Source organism: Microtus pennsylvanicus, chromosome 22 (assembly GCF_037038515.1).
Source record: "Microtus pennsylvanicus isolate mMicPen1 chromosome 22, mMicPen1.hap1, whole genome shotgun sequence".
In the NCBI taxonomy this organism is placed as follows: Eukaryota; Metazoa; Chordata; class Mammalia; order Rodentia; family Cricetidae; genus Microtus; species Microtus pennsylvanicus.
Genome location: NC_134600.1, coordinates 18705910 through 18724566, shown reverse-complemented (window position 1 = coordinate 18724566; position 18657 = coordinate 18705910). Strand labels below are relative to the sequence as shown.

The 18657-nt window shown below is 42.4% G+C and overlaps 1 protein-coding gene across 8 annotated transcripts in view; it reads right to left on the bottom strand.

Moving 5' to 3' along the window:
• Positions 1–18657, bottom strand: part of Dlgap1 (DLG associated protein 1) — a 792565-nt gene that overhangs the window by 389541 nt on the left and 384367 nt on the right. For 7 of the 8 annotated variants that reach the window (XM_075956092.1, XM_075956087.1, XM_075956086.1 and 4 more), the window contains one exon: positions 11179–11271. The gene's annotated coding sequence lies outside the window, so the exon portion shown is untranslated. Of the gene's footprint in view, positions 1–11096; positions 11272–18657 lie in introns of all 8 variants that reach the window. The other variant, XM_075956089.1, reaches the window with a different exon arrangement.

Here is an 18657-nt window from a genome sequence, read left to right as displayed (position 1 = left end):
CCATCATGCACAGCATCACTTGCACCATGGTCCCTCATCATCCTGCACGGCATCACTTGCACCCTGGTCCCTCACCATCATGCACAGCATCACTTGTACCATGGTCCCTTATCATCCTGCACGGCATCACTTGCACCATGGTCCCTCACCATCATGCACAGCATCACTTGTACCATGGTCCCTCATCATCCTGCACAGCATCACTTGTGCCATGGTCCCTCACCATCATGCACAGCATCACTTGTACCATGGTTCCTCAGCATCTGCTAATGCTTCTATCTCCATGGTCCCATGTGCTTCTGGGTGAAAGACGAGTCATGGCCAAGCCCATCTTAGGTCTTCGCTGGTAGGGAATGCAGTCTCTCAATGAGTCCATAGGAACTGGGAAAGAAACGTGAGGAAGCAGACCTTCGTGAAAAGAAGTAGGGAGGATCTCTGGGATTCCTGCTTTGGCACAAGGACCAAGTATCTGAAAGGACTCCTCTGATTCTTGTAGCTTCACTGGGCTGGAAGAGAGCTGGGTGCTAATGGAAGCGAAGGAAGATTTCCTGACCATGGTGGGCCTTTCACTGTGCTCAGATGGCTCATTGTGGACGAGAAATGAATTCAAACAAGATACATGGCTTGGCCATATGAGCTCCCTGCAGCATTAATACCCATCCTAGACTTCATCACCTCTCTCACCCCAAAACAAACACCAACTTGCTATGAAAGACCCCAGCTTAGCTGCTGTAATGCCATTTTGCAAAGCCTTCACACAAATAAATGTAAGTTCAAGGTAAAGTCAGTACTCCTAGGTGGTCAAACAGGATATCTGTGGTCAGATACCAGGCCTAGGAGGGGAACGAACAGTTCTGGGAAAAACTACATGTACCCTAGATAGGGCCAAGTCTGTTATTATTATCAGACCTTCATGTCTCCGGGGAACTTGTCCCCTAAATGAACCCATCGCCTCATTCGAACTGACCAATGAAATCCCTGTAACCATGCATTGCTTCTGTATGCCTGCTTTTGCTACCCTTTTCCTATAAAAAGACCTTCTCCCAGCCTGCAGGCGCGCAAGTCCTCCGAAAGGACTTTGCCGCCCACAGGTACCTGTGCCCACCCAATAAACCTCTTGCTAATTACAGCCAGTGGTCTCGACTGTTTCCTGGGTTAGGGGTCTCCTCCTGAGGGAAGGACCACTCTGAGGGTCTTTCAGCTATAGTCCTGGTTTTAACGTAAGAACGAAACAACTAAACAAACAAACAAACGAACAAACAGGCAAAAGCTCTTTCCTCTTATTGTTTAAGTGCTAGTCTATTACGATGATGGTTTTTACTTGATGTCTCATTCGAACAATAAAGACCCAAATGAATAGAATTAAATAAAATCCTTATATTTGTATTTGCACGCCTTTATTTCTCTGTATTTCTGGTAGTGGAACAGAATGAGAAGAGAGACATTGATTTCCACAGGAGTCAAAGCCTCTGTGTTTCCTCAGGAATCTGAGACATAGCCAGTGGGAGTGCTGGGAATCTGGGCGTGGGATCCTGGGAATCACATCACAGGGCTTGCAGGCGGCCTGCTTACTCCAGGGGTTAGTGGTGGCAGACCCAGTGCTCCTGGAATCCCTTCTGGAGGCTTCCATCTCAGAGGCCTGGGAGTCCTGGAGAGGAGTACTGGCAGGTATCACACTTCTCCCAGAGCTATGCCTGATGGGGTTGAGAGGGCTGGAAACACAATGCCTGTGTCACACATTCCTACTTTATATGCTAATATCCTACCTATCCCCAGACTGAGATGCTAATAGCGCCTCTGACCCATTACAACCAAGCTGTGTTACATGCGGCAGCTCTGGTCGCACCATCACCGATTACAATATACTTTATTATAATATACTGTAACTCTTCTCTTTTGGTCCTGGCTTGACATTATTTCTGTACTGAAGATCACGAAACGTATTTTTTTTGGGGGGTGGGGTGGGAGATAGTCCTAAAAATGACAAACTGCAGAGCTCTTATCTCTGCAACTTGGCTTTCGTACCACAGAGCAGCTCTCTGCTCTGATAGCTGACCTCACCACACAGGTGGATAAAGAGGGCTACTTAGCCACCCACAGGTCCCATTTATTTCAATGTTCTCAACCATATCAGTGGCCTGTCTGGGAAGAGTGGCCGGATGATGAGAGACAAAGCTGGCCTCTGAGGATGGCGCGGAAGCAGAAGCTCATCCCTGTGCACCAGCCATTTGGGTATCTGGCAGAAACCACCGCAGCAAAGAGAAGAGTTTTTGGAAGCAAAGGCAGACCAAGCTTGTCAAGAAGAGTGAGGAGGTTCTTAGACAAAAGTAACAGCATCTTATTTACTTAATAAGTTTTAGGGAAGTATGTTCTTTCTGAATGGAACTTTTCAATCCATTGCCCCCCCCCCTTTTGGTAGAGGGTCTTTAATGACAGCTTGTTTAAAATGAAACGTCAGATGTGTTTCCCATTCATCCTCTCAGAGAAAATTCAAAGAGAATGGGGGAGCAAGGAGTTGTGAGATTAACACTTGGTGAAGGATTAAGGGCATCTGCAAGCAGAAGTTTGGCTTAACCGTAAAGAGGGCCGGGTTGCAGTGGCCCAGGCTTGACTGATTCATTTAGGAACGGGCAGAGAGTAGACATGTCTCCCGTTCCCCTGCAGTTCTACCTGAGTACTCCAGCATCAAGGGGTGCTGATCCCATTTAAAATTTGGTCATGTGATGCTGAGAAGAAACTCCACGTTTTTATGGAATAGCAGATATTTCCCATTGAAGCAGGGAACAAAAGGCCCAGCATGAAGGAATTATGATGATCTTCCTTAGACGGATCTGGTGAAGAATTAGTGAACAAGACAGACACACAAGAAGAGGCCCCTCGGGGTCATTTCCAACACCCAGGGGCTGTTATTCACCGTGGCTATAATCACACTTACTTCCCTAACTGTTTCTTGCTCTCAGTGGCCCAGGTCAGGCTTGGGCTGAGGCAGAGCAGGGAAGGAGGTAGGTCTGGGAGCTTCTGCCTCAGCCCCTCCCAGTCTTGGTTCTGGCTGTGTTTCCATCCAAGACACTATAGCTGTGTTTCTCAGAGAACTAGGCAGCTCCTCCCTTCATGCCCACGGTGCTGACAGCTTCCTACTGTATTGCATTGTGACTCCAGCCTCTCCATTACCTTCTTTCAGCTTGTCCACCTCTGTGTAAACAGCCCCTGGCTTAAACTCAGTTCATGAAAGTGAGATTCTTTTCCCACGGAATTCTGGCTCAAAACTGATAGAAGCTCCAGTGAGCTGAAAGTTTGAGTTGCACAAACATGGATTCAAATTGCCTCTCTGTGTAGGAGAGCAAAATCACTTATTATTTATGAAATACCATGAGAATAGGCTACAGAAATTCCAAGAACAAAAGACCTGAAGAAATGAATCGGAATCAAGCAGGATTAATGGTATTAATCACATATTTTCATAATCACCCCGCCACCTGCTGCTAATGACACATTCCAAACAGACTTCAAGAAGTAAATTATGAGAACCGTGTGGAATGAGGAATTAGAATTTAAGTAGGTCAAAGCCAAGTTCAGAACACAGCTCATGTAGTAACCACAGAGTCTACTTTTTAAAGAGAGAAAAAATGATGTGTTGCTGTGTATTAGGAGATTCCCTGCATATTGAGAAGGTTCTGGAATGCAGCTAGCTCTGAGTTGAGCATACCAATGATGACCTTATCACCAAGTATAAAGTACCTGTGGTCTGTGCCCAACACTACATGTTCTACCAAGAAAAATCACTATTGGCAGAATATTATGCTTTTAAAGTGAACTAAAAAATAGTGCAGAAATGTGGTACACTTTCGCAGTTCCAGTGGTTAGGAAGCCAAAGTAGGAGAACGGATATGCTGGAGGCCAGCCTGGGATACACTGTAAGATACATATCAAAATTAAAATGACAGTAAAAACAAGAAAAAACCAAACCAACCAAACAAAAAACAAGCAAAATATAATTGCAGAAAATGTAAGTAAGTTTTTAAACCTTTAGATTTTTAGTTTTGACATTTTAGTGTTTGTTCCTTTTTTGGCGGGGGCGGTAGGTCGTGGGCTAGCATCCAAACTGACTATTTAGTATGCTTTGTGAATTGGAATTAAACTGAGTTGAGTAGATTAAAGATGGAGAGAAAAAAGCTGAAGGTTGAGAATAGCAACTATTCTCAAATCCTATCAAAAGGACAGAGACACCAAGGTGCAAGGGAGAGAGGCTGAAAAAAATGATGACTCCGAGAGAGGAATACGGCAGCCACAGATGCTATTTCTGCACAGACAAAAAACGGCTGCTTTTTTTTTTTAAACTATGTTTTCCTTTTCTCTTTTTGGGGAACAGAAAGAATCGTTAGAAAGGCATTTCCAGAAAAATATTATGGATGAGTTCAAAATTTGAGCAAAGTGTCCTTTCAAGAGGTGATGGATATTACACACTCTCCCTGTAATTCAGAAATCATCTCGAGTAATGTTGCTACCACACATTGGTGTAATTTTCCAATCCCTAGAGAGCCATGGGCTAGCACCACTGCCCCCTAGTGTTCTCTTATGTTATTGCAACATCTATTTCCAACACAAAATAATTATCAATGTTTTCTTATCTGACAGTGACTATTCTGTGGGGTAGTTAGACATCAAATTCTTTCTGCAGTATGGACAAAAGTTTAGGTAATGTTAAGTCAGACCTTTTTAATTGATAATGTAAAGCAGAAATGAGTATAGATGACATTAGGCAATTTCTTACTCAATGAACTGCATCTACTACTAGACATGACATATTAAAAGTCAACTCTGCATGGTCTTAATTCTACGATTTTAAAGTGTAAGGTTTCTGTGAAGGTAGGAAGTCTGCCATGTGTCACAGGCCAGCCTGGATTATAGAAAGAGACACTGCCCCATGAAACAGAAAATACAATATACAATAAAATAAAGTAAAATAAAATACAAAATGCCCTCCAGTGCTTTCTAAAGTGTAGATTTTCCTTGTCTAAAAGCTTCAGCTTTGCATCTGTATGTCATTGTTCAAGCTCCTCTGTCCACCACTTTTCCTGCTGGTTGTACTTAGAACAGGCTGGTGCTATCCAATAGGAATATAATACGAGGTACAAAATACCTTAAAAATGGTAATGAGTACTTTCAAAGTAGCCTTCACAATATACATATTTTCCTAATATATAATAGCATATGAGGAAACCATCAAATTTAAATGCTATTGAAATACTTTTTCTTTTTCTTTTTTGCTATGTAGTGGTTTACATCTCAACTTGGCCTGACATCACATCTACCGTGGGCAGTCAGCTGTGTCTGGTATTGATGGAGTAGTGCTGACCTAGAGATGCAGATTCTTTTTTTTTTTTTGGCAAAGATACCTGTCAATAGTGCTGTATTCCTGTTTTGAAGCAGATATTTTTTTTTTTTTTTTTTTTTTTTTTTTTTTTTTTTTGGTTTTTCGAGACAGGGTTTCTCTATGGCTTTGGAGCCTGTCCTGGAACTAGCTCTGTAGACCAGGCTGGTCTCGAACTCACAGAGATCCGCCTACCTCTGCCTCCCGAGTACTGGGATTAAAGGCGTGCGCCACCATCGCCCGGCTGAAGCAGATATTTTTATAGCTTTTTTTGTGACATTGGTGCTCACTGTCTGTAAGTGTCTACATGTAATATATCATTAAAGATCTCAAAGAGGTGGTGTAACTCTAACATGAGTCTTCATTTGCTAGACGGACTACTTCCACAAAGAGAAAGCGCACATCAAATTGCTTACTTGAGGTAGTTCGTATGAAGGCAGAATCAGTGCTTGATTTCCTTCATTTGCTGGTTTTGAAAAGAAATTTTGCTTCCTGGTAACTTTTGAAGCACAGTACCAGTATTTAATTTTGACAACATCATTAGAAGTTTGTACATTTTAAGATGCCTGTTGGGCTTCGATCCATTAGAGTTGTGCTCTCTGCTGCTGCTCCAAATTTCCCATCCCTGGTCCCCGAGAGTTCAGTACCAGCCTACGATAGCTACCCCAGGCTGCTGTTGCTTCCCACAGACCTGCATTCATCACCCTTCAAGAAGTGCTTGTCAATCCTGAGAGTCAAGACACTGGGCTGAGACTAAGGCCTCATGGTAAGAATTCAGTCACCTCAAAATCTTCCTGAGAACAAAACACAGGAACCACTTACTTAATCAAACAACCTTGATGAATTCATACTTCTTATTCAAACAAGTGGAGAGCAGGTTGCTCATTATTATTATTATTATTATTATCAGATTTCAGTTTTCCGATGAAGACTATGTGTACTCACTTCTCTAACCAACAGGTGCTGTGGGACAATGGCCTGTACCCTGTCAATTGTATTTTAATAAAATGCTGATTGGCCAGTAGCCAGGAAGGAAGTATAGGTGAGGCAACCAGGCAGGAAATATAGGCGGGGCTATGAGAACAAGAGAATTCTGGGAAGAGGAAAGGTCAGTCTGCAATCATCATCCAGACACAAAGGAAGCAAGATGTGACTGCCTCGCCGAAAAAGGTACCAAGCCACGTGGCTAACACAGACAAGAATTATGGGTTAATATGTAAGAATGAATTAATAAGAGGCCTGAGCTAATAGGCCAATCAGTTTATGATTAATATAGACCTCTGTGTATTTCTTTGGGACTGAACGACTGTGGGACCTGGTGGGACAGAAACCTCTGTCAACGATCAGGCACACACACCACACCTTGGGAATAAAGCCCGAGACAACCCGAGAGGCATCATGATAACAGCAGCCAGCTCACAGTTCCTTGCAACTGTGTTCAGCTTAGGATATGTGGCAGCTGTGACTTGAAGTCCTCTGTCATCCTCCTTTAATCTTGCTGTGCCACCTACTGGAAGACAGACACAGTTGTCATGTTTTATTACGGATGTTTATAGAATGCTTCAAATTTATTTCTGCTCCGTGATGATGGGAGGTTTTACGTGGCTCTAAAGTCAAATTTACAAGATGGACCTGGAGTTCATTTCTCTCTCTTTTCTCCTGGCTCCTTCCTCTGCCAGGAGGTACAGCTTTATTTTTATATGCTGTGCCATCTTTCCATTAATATGCTAATATATTGCTATATAAAATTTGCTTCTACCTGTATGTGCTATTCTTTTTCATTAGATAAATAGCAGCATATTTTACAGATCCTTGCCTACCTAGATAAGTTAATATATATATATATATATATATATATATATATATATATATATATATATTATTTCAGGCAGAGACAAGTAAACCATTCACATGGTAACCTGACATGGGAGACTTGACTTTGCAATCTGAAAATCAATTTTATGAAAGCAGATGGACTCAAGGGGATTAGTGGTGAAGTCATAATCTACAGTTTTAAACAGATGCCTGTTACACGCTTCTGTGCAGAGACAGGATGGCTGTCCACACAGATCTACAGTAGCCCTGTTTCTGCGCCCAACACTGTCCTTTCATGGCGTGAGAGATGCCGAGCCCCAGACGGTGCTGAGATCTACAGCCCCCTTTTCTCCTGGTGTTAGGATACGTTTACAGTCACAGTGGTCTTCCAGGATCTATGGTTACCCACAGTCAAACATGGGCCAAAAACATTAAATGGAATACTCCCAAATAAACTTCCTAAGTTTTAAATCAGGTATTACTCTTAAGTATTATAATTAAAAACAAGCATCTGTGTTTACGAGCCAGGGACACGAATCAGCCTTTACTATACGTTATAGGTTATAGGTTATTTGTGCTGTAAACTCTACTTGCCTCAAGGCAGCAGAGGAGGAGATATCTAAATAAATATGGATCTGTTGTGGCATTCTGCTTTGTCATTAATCTTTCGCTATGTTTAGGTTTATGGGTTCAACTTTTTCATTTTCTGTTTCTATTTTAAGATTTCTCTTTATTCACTTTTAATGAAAATAGATTCTTCTCTCATACAACACATCCTGAGCACAGTTCCCCTCCTTCCACTCTTCCCAAATACCCCTCATTTCCCTTCTCCACCAGCTCCACTGCCCACTTCCTCTTCAGAAAAGAGCAGTCCAAGAGACAACACACAGTACAAAGCAAGATACAATAAGATAAGGCAAAAGCCCTCATACCAAGGCTAGACAAGGCATCCCAACAGAAAAGAGTCCAAAGAGCAAGCAAAAGAGTCAGAGATACACCTACTTCCACAGTTAGGAGTCCTACAAGAACACCAAACTAACAACAAGTATATGAAAAAGTCACATCTGGTTCTAAGGGGTGCCATTTACCACTTCTTTATCATAGAGCTGGCGGTGGGGTTTTGTTTCTGCTGTTCTCATTGTTATTTCTGCACAGAGTGGTTTAGTAATGTAAACATTCTTGCCACCTTAGCACTATTTTGCAGACGAAGCAGACAAACCTATAGTCTTTTTGTTATTAGCATCCATGTGTCTGTTTCCCTATAGCATGCTTCCTGAGGCACTTCAGACGCCCTCCCATTTGCAGTGGGTGATAGCCTAGAAACCATCAAAATATAACCATCAAAAATATAACCGAAAACTGGATTCCATTTTATCCTACCAGTCAGCTTAGCGCCCTCTTCCTTAAACCACAGAGTATTTATTTTAATACAGCTAGACAAAATCATTATACAGAAAATCTATTTTACAATAAAATTCTGAGTATACCACATAATACAGTGAACACGATTTATATGGAAAGCAAAATCCAGATAATAGCATAGATGTGCATTTGCAATACTACAAAGTTTAAAAATCATAACCTCAGTGGGAACCATGTGTATATCATTTAAGCAATGTGGTGTTGGGATACTCTTTCTGTACACTGTGTGGAGATGTGTCTCTGTCCTTCCTCACCTGCCTAATTGGTTCTGATTGGTTTAGAAGAGAGCTGACTGAACACTAGCTGAGTGGGAGAGAATAAGCAGGACATCCAGGGGTCCAATAGGGGGAGACAGGAACTTTGGGAAAGAATTTGAGGCACAGAAGATTTGCCAGCGAGACGCAGAGGAAGTCATATGTATGGTATTGAGGAGAGGTAACGAGCCACACGGCAGAATGTAGATTAACATAAACAGGCTAAAGTAAGTTTTAAGAGCTAATTGGGAAGAAACCTAAGTGAAGGGCAAGCTTTCTTAATTAATAAAAAAAAATCTCTATGTCATTACTTGGGAGCTGACAGTCCAAAGAAAGACTTGCAACATTTGGTGTCCAACATAGAGGCATGTATAACTACGCATAAGACCCAAGAAAGCTGAGAAAGGATCATGGCATAGACATAAAAGCTTGTTTATTTAAGAAAAAAATTTTAAGGTCTAAAAAGATATTTTTAGGTTGGTAATACAAGTTATGATAGAAAGTGATTGAGGTACAAAGTTCTGGATTCACTAAGATAGTACAGATAATAGAATACTTTCTCCAAAGTTGCCAAATACAAATGTACTGGACATTGTGAACGTACCCGTTACCTGATAATTGCCCTTATTATGCACAGTTTATCGATGTTAGAGAAAGAGCCCTGGATTCTAGAATAAAACGTCTTAAAGGTTTGGTAATAGGTAAGGTTCAAAGGTTATCAAAAGTCAAAGAACCAATGGTCCAAAGAACATTCAAGATAATTTCTGAGGAGTCCACAGAAACTCCAGCATGAAGGTCATATTAGTAACATGAGGGCATATCATAAATATTTCACATAGAGTGATGTAACAACTATGTAGATGTTTCCCAAGTAAGTTTGTTACCACACTGATACCATAACAATACGTAATTTCATATTTATGAGTTTTCTCTATTTTCTGAGTTTTGGATATAATTTCTTCCATAACTGAAGAAGGAACCCAGAAAATGAAGTCACCCAAATTAAGTCTTTTATTATGGTATTAATATTTTAAAATATGTTGTTAATGTATTATTGTATATTATAATATAATCTTTCTGCTCATGCCTCTTAACTATGACAGGATCCATCATGGCAAAGCACAGCTATAGAGACAGCCTCCATTCCTCAAGATTCTCCTCCCTGTTATGTTCCTGCAGAGTAGTCACTTCTTGTTTACTAACTGTACTTAGTCTTTTTCTCAGAAATAATGTTATCTACTCCTTGTGCCAGTTAAGGTCAGCAAACCAAAGGAAAAACAAAAAGAAAAACATCTGCAAGACTTGGAAAAGGTTGCAGCAAAAAGAAAATAGTTCTTGTTTGTTAATTTCTGCCACAGTATATAATGAGCAATTAGTGCCTTTTGACTTTCTTCCCAATGGTATTAAATAAAACCACCAAGAAATAAAGCTGGGGAAATACCCAGGCCCTGCACATGATAGACAAGTACTTTGCCACTGAGCTACATCCCCAAACCAGAAGCACATCTTTAATGTAATCCGGCCATATCGGAGCCTGGAGAAACAGGACAGTTTTGATTTTGGAAAGTTTACTGGGCATGTAGGGTCCCTTTATGCCTCTCTGTTATAGCTGCAAGAAAAGTCAGTTTGGATCCATGATTACTTTTAGATGAAAGGAAGCATGCTGATATATATGTATGCGGTGTGTGTGTGTCTGTGGTACGTATGTCTATGGTGAGTGGGGCATGTGTGTATGTGTGCCGGGTATATGTAAGTGTGGTATGTTTATAAGTATGGTGTGTGTGTATGTATGGTGTGTATGTATGTATGGCGAGTGTGTGTAAGTGTGGTATGTGTATATGCATGTGTGTGTATGTGTGGTGTGTATACGGATGGTGTATGTTTGCATATATGTTTCTATGTGTAGTATGGAGGTGGTATGTATGTGCATGTGTGGGATGTGTTTGTGGATATGTTTGTATTATGGTATGCAGGTGGTATGTACGTGGATGTGGTATGTGTGTGTGTGTGTGTGTGTGGTTAGCATGTGTGGTGAGTATGTATATGAATGGTGTGTGTCATGTGGTGTATGTGTGTATGTGTGTCGTGTGGTGCGTGTCTGTATGTGTGGCCTGTGTGTCATGTGGAGCATGTGTGTATGTGTGGTGATTGTAGCACGTGGCGTGTGTGTGTGTTGGGTGGGAGGTGGCGTGGGAGCCAACACTTAGCTGTGAATTCTGGATACATCTTCGTACCTTGCTGCTTTTCTATTTTAACTGGAGGACGGCAGGCTCGCAGGCCCCTTTCGGCCCATGCTATTTCCCCACTTGGACTTACTGTGCTCAGTGTCCTTGTCATTCAACAGGAGTTCTCTGAAGCGGACATAGGGACCTTCGAGTGACATTCAGCACGTCCCAGAGCAGATGTAACCTGTGGGAAACACAGTTCACACTTCAGTCCGCTTGTCACATGCAAAGACAACAGGAGGGGTTGACAAGTTTCAGGAACTGCGGTCGAGGAGCCCCACAAATCATCTCCACATGCTTTCCTTGCATGCTCAGAGACATTTTTATTATGCCCCCTTTCCCAGGAAGTCTTAAGGGAACTACCCATCCCCTCAAAACTTTTATCCTTTTAAATTTGCTTATTTTGTTTTGGTGAAACTCTATTTTCCTGTGCTAGCCCAGTTTTCCAGATTTAATATCATATATTTACCTAACTATTTAATGAACAAATATTCTTTTTTAGTTCATTATGTACTGGGTATCCCGATATAGGGGGTAGCAGATGTTGTCTAGTCCCAAGGAACTTTAAATTCAGTGGGCTATTGTGTCTTTTCCTCTTCCTGTTCCACCTTCTAGGTGCATATAGATCTTCAGTTTCTTTTCAGCCATCCTTCCTCATGCCAGGCCCACAACAGTCAAGTGCACAGCGCCTCCCAGTGGTCTACGGTTCCGCTGTGCAATCTTTATCTTGCACTAGGACTTCACAATCCTCATACTACATCAAGGTCCTTTAGCAATTGAGGGGAAGAAGGTCTATTTGTTTTTGTCATAGATGCCTAGGAACCTGCCCGTAGAGCATTCCCATGGGTTTCTGATGGGCAGCCAGGCTGCAAAAATTACTTCCCTCTTTACCTTTTCCTGGCTGTATGGATCCCTGACTGTCAGTAACAGTATCACACATTTCTGAGCTACTGCCTCCACTTAGCCAGCTAGCATCTCTCCCTCTAGGGGAGTTTTAGAGTCTTGACGTCATCTCTACGGACTAATGCCATGCTTCCTTCCTCTTGGCCTTTCCCAAAAATCAATATCTGCGTATTAATGAACTGTCTGCCTTTAGCACCTACCTTCCCCCAACCCCAGGTCTCAGGGCTTCGAGCAGCCTTGCTCTTATGTAAACAAAGGATGGAAAGAACTGCAGAACTCAGCAGTAGCCTCTTTGGCTATTTTACTTCCGGTCATACGTATCTTTGCAAATCTTTGTAAATGACTCCTTGGGACTAGAGAGTATACCGAAATCGGTTTCTTTCCCAACATAGCAGACTACACTCAATGTTTAAGAGATCCCCAGCGGAGCAGACCGGGCGCTGAGTATGACAGATCTTCAGCCTGCCGTCCACCATATACAAAGTCAGGACTGGTGGTTGAATCTCATACTGCAACCTTAGCTTTTGTCTTCTTGTATCTTTTCTTCTTCCCCAGCCAAGAAAGTATCTCTAAATTTAAGGATTTGTGTGACTCCACTGAATCCACTGAGATGATTAGAATCATCTTCTCATTGAAAAGCCATCTGGCTAGACACTAAATCCCACCACCCACCTGACTGTTCCTTTGTTGTTATGTGATGTTACATGTTATAGCTCTGGAAGGAATCATTCCTAATCACCATTTTCATGGAGGAGGAGACTGAGACATATAAAAATTTAATTAATTTGTTTCTAATTTAGAGCTCGAGAATGTCAGAGATAGCAACTATCCCAGTAGCTGGACCCAGGATTCGCAATATCTATCTATCTATCTATCTATCTATCTATCTATCTATCTATCTATCTATCTATCTATCTATCATCTATCTATCTATCTAGTGTGTGTGTATGTGTGTGTGTATGTATGTATGTATGTATGTATGTATGTATGTATGTGCACTCATGCGCATGTGTGCACCACAGGTCATATACAAAGGTCAGAACACAGCTTTTGGAATTGGTTCTCTCTTTCCATCATGGGGACTGAACTGAGGTCATCAGCTGATTGCAACTGCCCTTCCTGATTGGTCCATCTGGCCAGCTTAACTCTCACTCCTGTATACACTTCCTCCTGAAAGGGTTTGCTGAGTCTTTCTGCAGAATCCTCCTGAAAATACCGCTTGAACAGGCTTACACTGTATTAATAATGTTGAGGCACTTCACAGAGAAACAAAGCATTTCTGCCAGCGCCGTTTAGTTCATTCTCCAAGTAAGAGGGCATCTTATGATGATTAGTTCTACTTCACAGATTGGAAAAAAAGAAACAGGAACCAAACATTGAGCAACTGAAGTGGCTTCTTCAAGAAACACTGTTAATAAGGAGCACAAACAGGGACACTTGTCACAGACAGGGCTTGCTGGGACTCAGACTTGGGTTGAAGTAGAATTGGCATAGTTCTGAGCTGTGTGCACCAGAGTTTCCCGCCTGCGACTTGAAAGGTCTTGGCTTGGGGAACGAGTCTTGTTCTTTTGCACAGACCTCTTTCTCATTGCTATTTTCCTTCCACGACCAGAGGCAGGTTTTCTACAATATCTGTATTAACAACAGAACCCCACAGAAAAGCCTGCAGTGACATCTGGTGACCACAGATGGATAAAAGTTCCAGTCCAATACTCAAGGGGCTTTAAACTATTGGTGATAGTCCAGAAGAGGGGCAGAGGTTGGGGTGGATGGGAACAAAAGAGAGTCTTCGGGACATTCGGGCACTGTTCTCCTCAGGAGCTGACCTGCTCAGGACCAGGGCTGTCATTATTCCAGCACAAAGAGGGGAAAGGCTCATGAGCCTCCCACTGCTGCAACTGAGGCATTATGGACAATTAATGTGTGTGTGTGGGGGAAAGTCAGTTTTCTTTAAGGGTGTGGTCTTGGTAGGTTTAACTATGCTTCTGTGTGGTTGGTATGACACCCCAAGAGTACTGGGCAGCACAAAGTGGATTACTCAATAATTTTTTTTTTAAGTAAGAGGACATGGAATTGCAGGGGTAAGGAAGTAGAGGTGGATCTGGGTGGAGTTAGGGATTGAATATAATCAAAATACATTGTATGAAATTCTCAAAATAACACAGTGTTATAACAAAAATATTTTCCATCCTTTTATTAGAATAGTGTTCTTGTTTGAATGCGAAATGACTCTCACAGATTCATGACCTTGTTGGCTCATGGAAGATGGCGCTGTTTTGAGAGGTGAGGGAGATTTGGGAGATGAGGGTGAGCGAAGGAGTCTTCTTTCCATTTCTTGTTCTGCAAGAGATGCGAGGATGCAAGGAGCCCTCGATGAACACATCAATTACCCTGGCACCACCTGCTACCATGCCTTTCTGCACACATCCCTTCGTCTCCATGATAAACTGCATCCCTCACACCACGAGCTAGCATCCTTTCCCCTCTAAGATGCCCGCCGTAGGCATTCTGCTCCAGCACTGAGCACGAGCGTCAGCTGCCCCTCTCTTTCTCAAGCACAACAGCGTCCAACCGTGACTGCTGCTCTGTGAGTGTGCCCTCCCTAACAGCATCACCTCCTATCACTGCTCCTTCTAGAACACCTTTCCCATCCGTCCTCACAGGAAGCCCCACTCCTCTTCAGGGTTAAAGCCACACTCGGTACTCAGACACTGTCTTGTCTAGGTCTCCAGATGAGGGGTAATTTTCATTCCTCTAAATCCAGCTTCTCATGTGTTCACCAGTGACACAGCATCCCTGTGCCTTCCGTCCTCTCCATCAGTCATGAGAAGTCCGAGACCTGCAGATGATCCCCTGACTTTCTCTTGTGTATTTATTCTCCTTTATGCCCTCTTCCTTGCCTCCCGATGGAGTGTAAGTTCTTGGTGTGTCTTCATTTGACTGTATAGTAGTCTACTGCCATTTTAATCAAATGGAAAAGAAAACTGTAGGCACCAGGAAAGCCCTCATACCCCACTTTTCTTTTATGGCCAGTGCAGAGACTTCTGACTGAAACAACAAAAACTGGGTTATTCTTGTGTTGTGCTATACAAAGCCCACGAAGTACTTAAAGTTGTAGCATTCTGGAAAATGATCTGTGTCATTTTTCCAGTTCTTCACTGACACTCTCTGCTTCCTGTTCCCAGACTAGCAGTATTGGTCCCAGCATGGACCAGGTTCCTTCTATCCTTTGATGAGAACAGAAGCACAGGGAGAGAGCTGTTCCGATGGTGGACTGTCACCTAGGTGGGCCTTTGTTGTCTCTGTAGGAGTGGCAGTAAGAAAGGAAGGGGCTGGAGAGATGGCTCAGTGGTTAAGAGCACTGCCTGCTCTTCCAAAGGTCCTGAGTTCAATTCCTAGTACCGCAGGCTGATTATCAGTAACCAAATGCATCAATCCGTGAGCAGGGACGCCTTCCTGTTTGGAATCCTATCTCATCACGTGACTGAGTCTATCGTAATGGGCATCTCCCGTAAAAGGAACAATCTTAACTTTTGTTTTTCATGCTTTGAATTAATGCCAGGTTATTAAAGATAGAATGACTTGAAAGTTCAAAAAAAGAAAAAAACAAGAAAATTACCAGCACCTTAATGTAACATCAGCTTCTTCAGTTATGTGCCTCTGGAGAGACTATTTCCTTTGTCTCTAGAATGCATATGATGGCAGCATTGGCTATTTTAATAACAGCTATGGGTCTACAGCAAGGAATGAGTAAGATCATTTAGGATAAGACATTCAGCACAGCAGCTGGCCCACACTGGGTACGCAACACAAGAACAATCACGGGTCACGTGTGTTCATCATAGAGACATAGGTTCTAAAAGAACTTGCTGGGGATAAACTGAAAACCAATTATGGGTTTGGAGACAAGCTGGAGTTTAGGGCAGAGAAGATGGATCTTGCTCCCAGGTATGTGGTGCTTATGAGACTGGCCAAAGGGAGATGGCCGAAGACAGAGTGACCTTTGGAGGAGTCTGTGGGCCCCAGAAGTCACACTCCTTCATTTCTTTAAAAAAACTATTTTTATTTTTAACCTTGACTGCATGCACACAGACGACAGGCACACAGTGCCTGTGCAGGCCAGGTGTTGGATCTCTCACGTCGCTGCTGGGAATGGAACTCAGACCCCCCTCAAAAAAGCAATACATGCTCCTAGCTGCTGATCCATCTCTCTAGCCCTGCTTATTACTTTTAAAAACCGCTTTTCTTTGCTATGAAGTATGGGAATAAAAATGTCTCCTCAAAAGAAAAACTGTAGTTTATGTATTGCTCTGCTACTGAGCCAGTATGTGGTAACTTGTCTTAAGGATTTCGATAAAGTCAGCCCTGTGTCTATGGTACCACTTCTACAGATGCAACCAATGGAGGATCCAAACTCACATACAGTCTGAGGATGTCCAGAGTTTCATCTTTCATACAGAAACAATGCTGAGGTGCAGCTATGCACAGCCCTTGTATTAGACATGAAAAGAGATGACAGGAAGGGCAGAGGAGACTGTGTAAGTTGGATAAAAAACACTGCAGCATGAAACAAGAAAATGACCTCCATCATTTCTCCATTAACCCTCTCTTTCCTGTTCCCAGGGAAACATGTCTCCATCAACTTGTGTCATGTTCATTTGGTTCCTTGATGAGAACAGATCTGGGGTTCTTGCTGCTGCTACTTTGGATGTTTAACTCAGGGGACTCTGAAAGGTAAGGGATCCTCCCTGCACATGCCTGACGTGTAGAAGGAATGCTTACATGGCTGCTGCGTTCATTACTTGGATCGCAGTCAGCATTCACACTGGAGCTCATATCACGGAACTCCTCATCCCCACACTGCTGGAGGTCTGCTTTCTACTCTTTGGTGGGTTACAGTGACTCTTTTTTCTGCTGTTGCTTCCATCCCTGGCAAGCTCAGAATTCACACTGGAAATGTGTATTTCACTTGCTTACTTGTCACATAAAATGTTCTCTGAAAATGAAATTAGTCACTACCAAGTCCCACGGAATGGTTTCCCCTCACCAGACCTCAAACCAGTAGGGGTTGCTACAGCAACCCGACGATCACCACGCCCAACTCTGCTGTAAAGCATACACCAACTTGTCATCTACAAAAATCACATAGATTTTTTTCCAATTAAATTCAAACAAAAGTACTTATCTTTGCAGAATTATAATTTAATTTTTGTTGCTGTGGTAAAAGATCTGACAAGAAAGCCACTCGGGGGAGAACGGGTTTAATCTGCTTTCGGTTCCAGTTTCTATCAATGAGGGGAAGCCGAGGCAGGAACTCCGAGAAGCCAGTCATGTCACAGCTCAGCTCTAGCTATCTCCACCCTTACACTGTGGAGGGTCCTCTGAATAGGGAATGGTGATGCCCACAATGGGCCAAGACAACCTGTCATAGGCATGCCCACACGCTAATTTCATCCAGATGAACAAAAACAGAGGTGGAAAGAGTGTAAGGGCCAGAGGGGACGGAGCACACCAGAACAGGCCCTCTAAATCATCCGAGCAAAACTCCTATGAGCTCACAAAGACAGAAGCAGCAAGCACGGGGCTGACCGCCAGTTCTGTGCATATCTATACATCATAGTTTTCAGTTTAATATTGTTATGGGACTCTCAAGTGTGTCAATGAGTGGGTGTCTGATGCTAGTGTCCACTGATGTGTCTTCTTACACTTTTGTTGATTAGCATTGTCCAACTTCGATATGATGTTTTTGTTTTATCTTTTTATATTTGATTCTGTTTTAAAAAAAAAAAACAAGAGAAGAATTTCTCAAGTAGAAGGAAGTCGATACCAGATCAAACAAAGCCCAAACAGATACCCAGGAGAAAAGACAGAGTGATGGCAAACATGAAAACAGTGTGTGTGTGTGTGTGTGTGCGCGCGCGCGTGAGTGCATGTATGCGTGTGACTGATCTCAAAATAATAAAAAAAACTTACTGTAAGTTTTAAATTATATAAGCTTAGAATCTCTCATATGATCTAGTAACTTTTTTCTTTCTTGCTTCATCTTTTAGGTTAAATATTTTGATTATTGTGGTGGTGTAGAAGAAAGTGTCTCCCAGAGGAAGTGGCACTTTTAGGTGTGGCCTTGTTGGACAAAGTATGTCACTGTGGTTTTTTTTTTTTGCTTGAGTTTCCCTCAGTGTGACAGTCAGTCAACTTTCTGCTGCCTTCTGGTCAAGATGTGCAGGACAATGTCTGCCTGCACAATGCCATGCTCCCCATTATGATGACAATGGACTTGCGCTCTGAAACTCTAACTGAGCCCTTCAATGACATGTTTTCATTTGTAAGAGTTGTTGTGGTCATGGTGTCTCTTCACAGCAATAAAAACCTAACTAAGACAATTATACTTCTCTTCTCTCCTATCTTATACTCTTAAACCTAAAATGATTTCCTGGAAATGACAATATTCTTAATGTGTTTGAAACTTATATGAATGCGTAGTTTACCATATTCCAAAATCAATTAGCAAATGGCAAAAATGGAGTTACAATCACACAATCATTAGAATAGGCCTGATCTGGTTAGTAATCTGCTCAACCCCAAATCCTCATTTGTGGGAGAGCAAATGGTGTAGCTAGGGATCTGGTCAACCCTACATCTTCATTTGTGAGAGAGCAGATGGCCT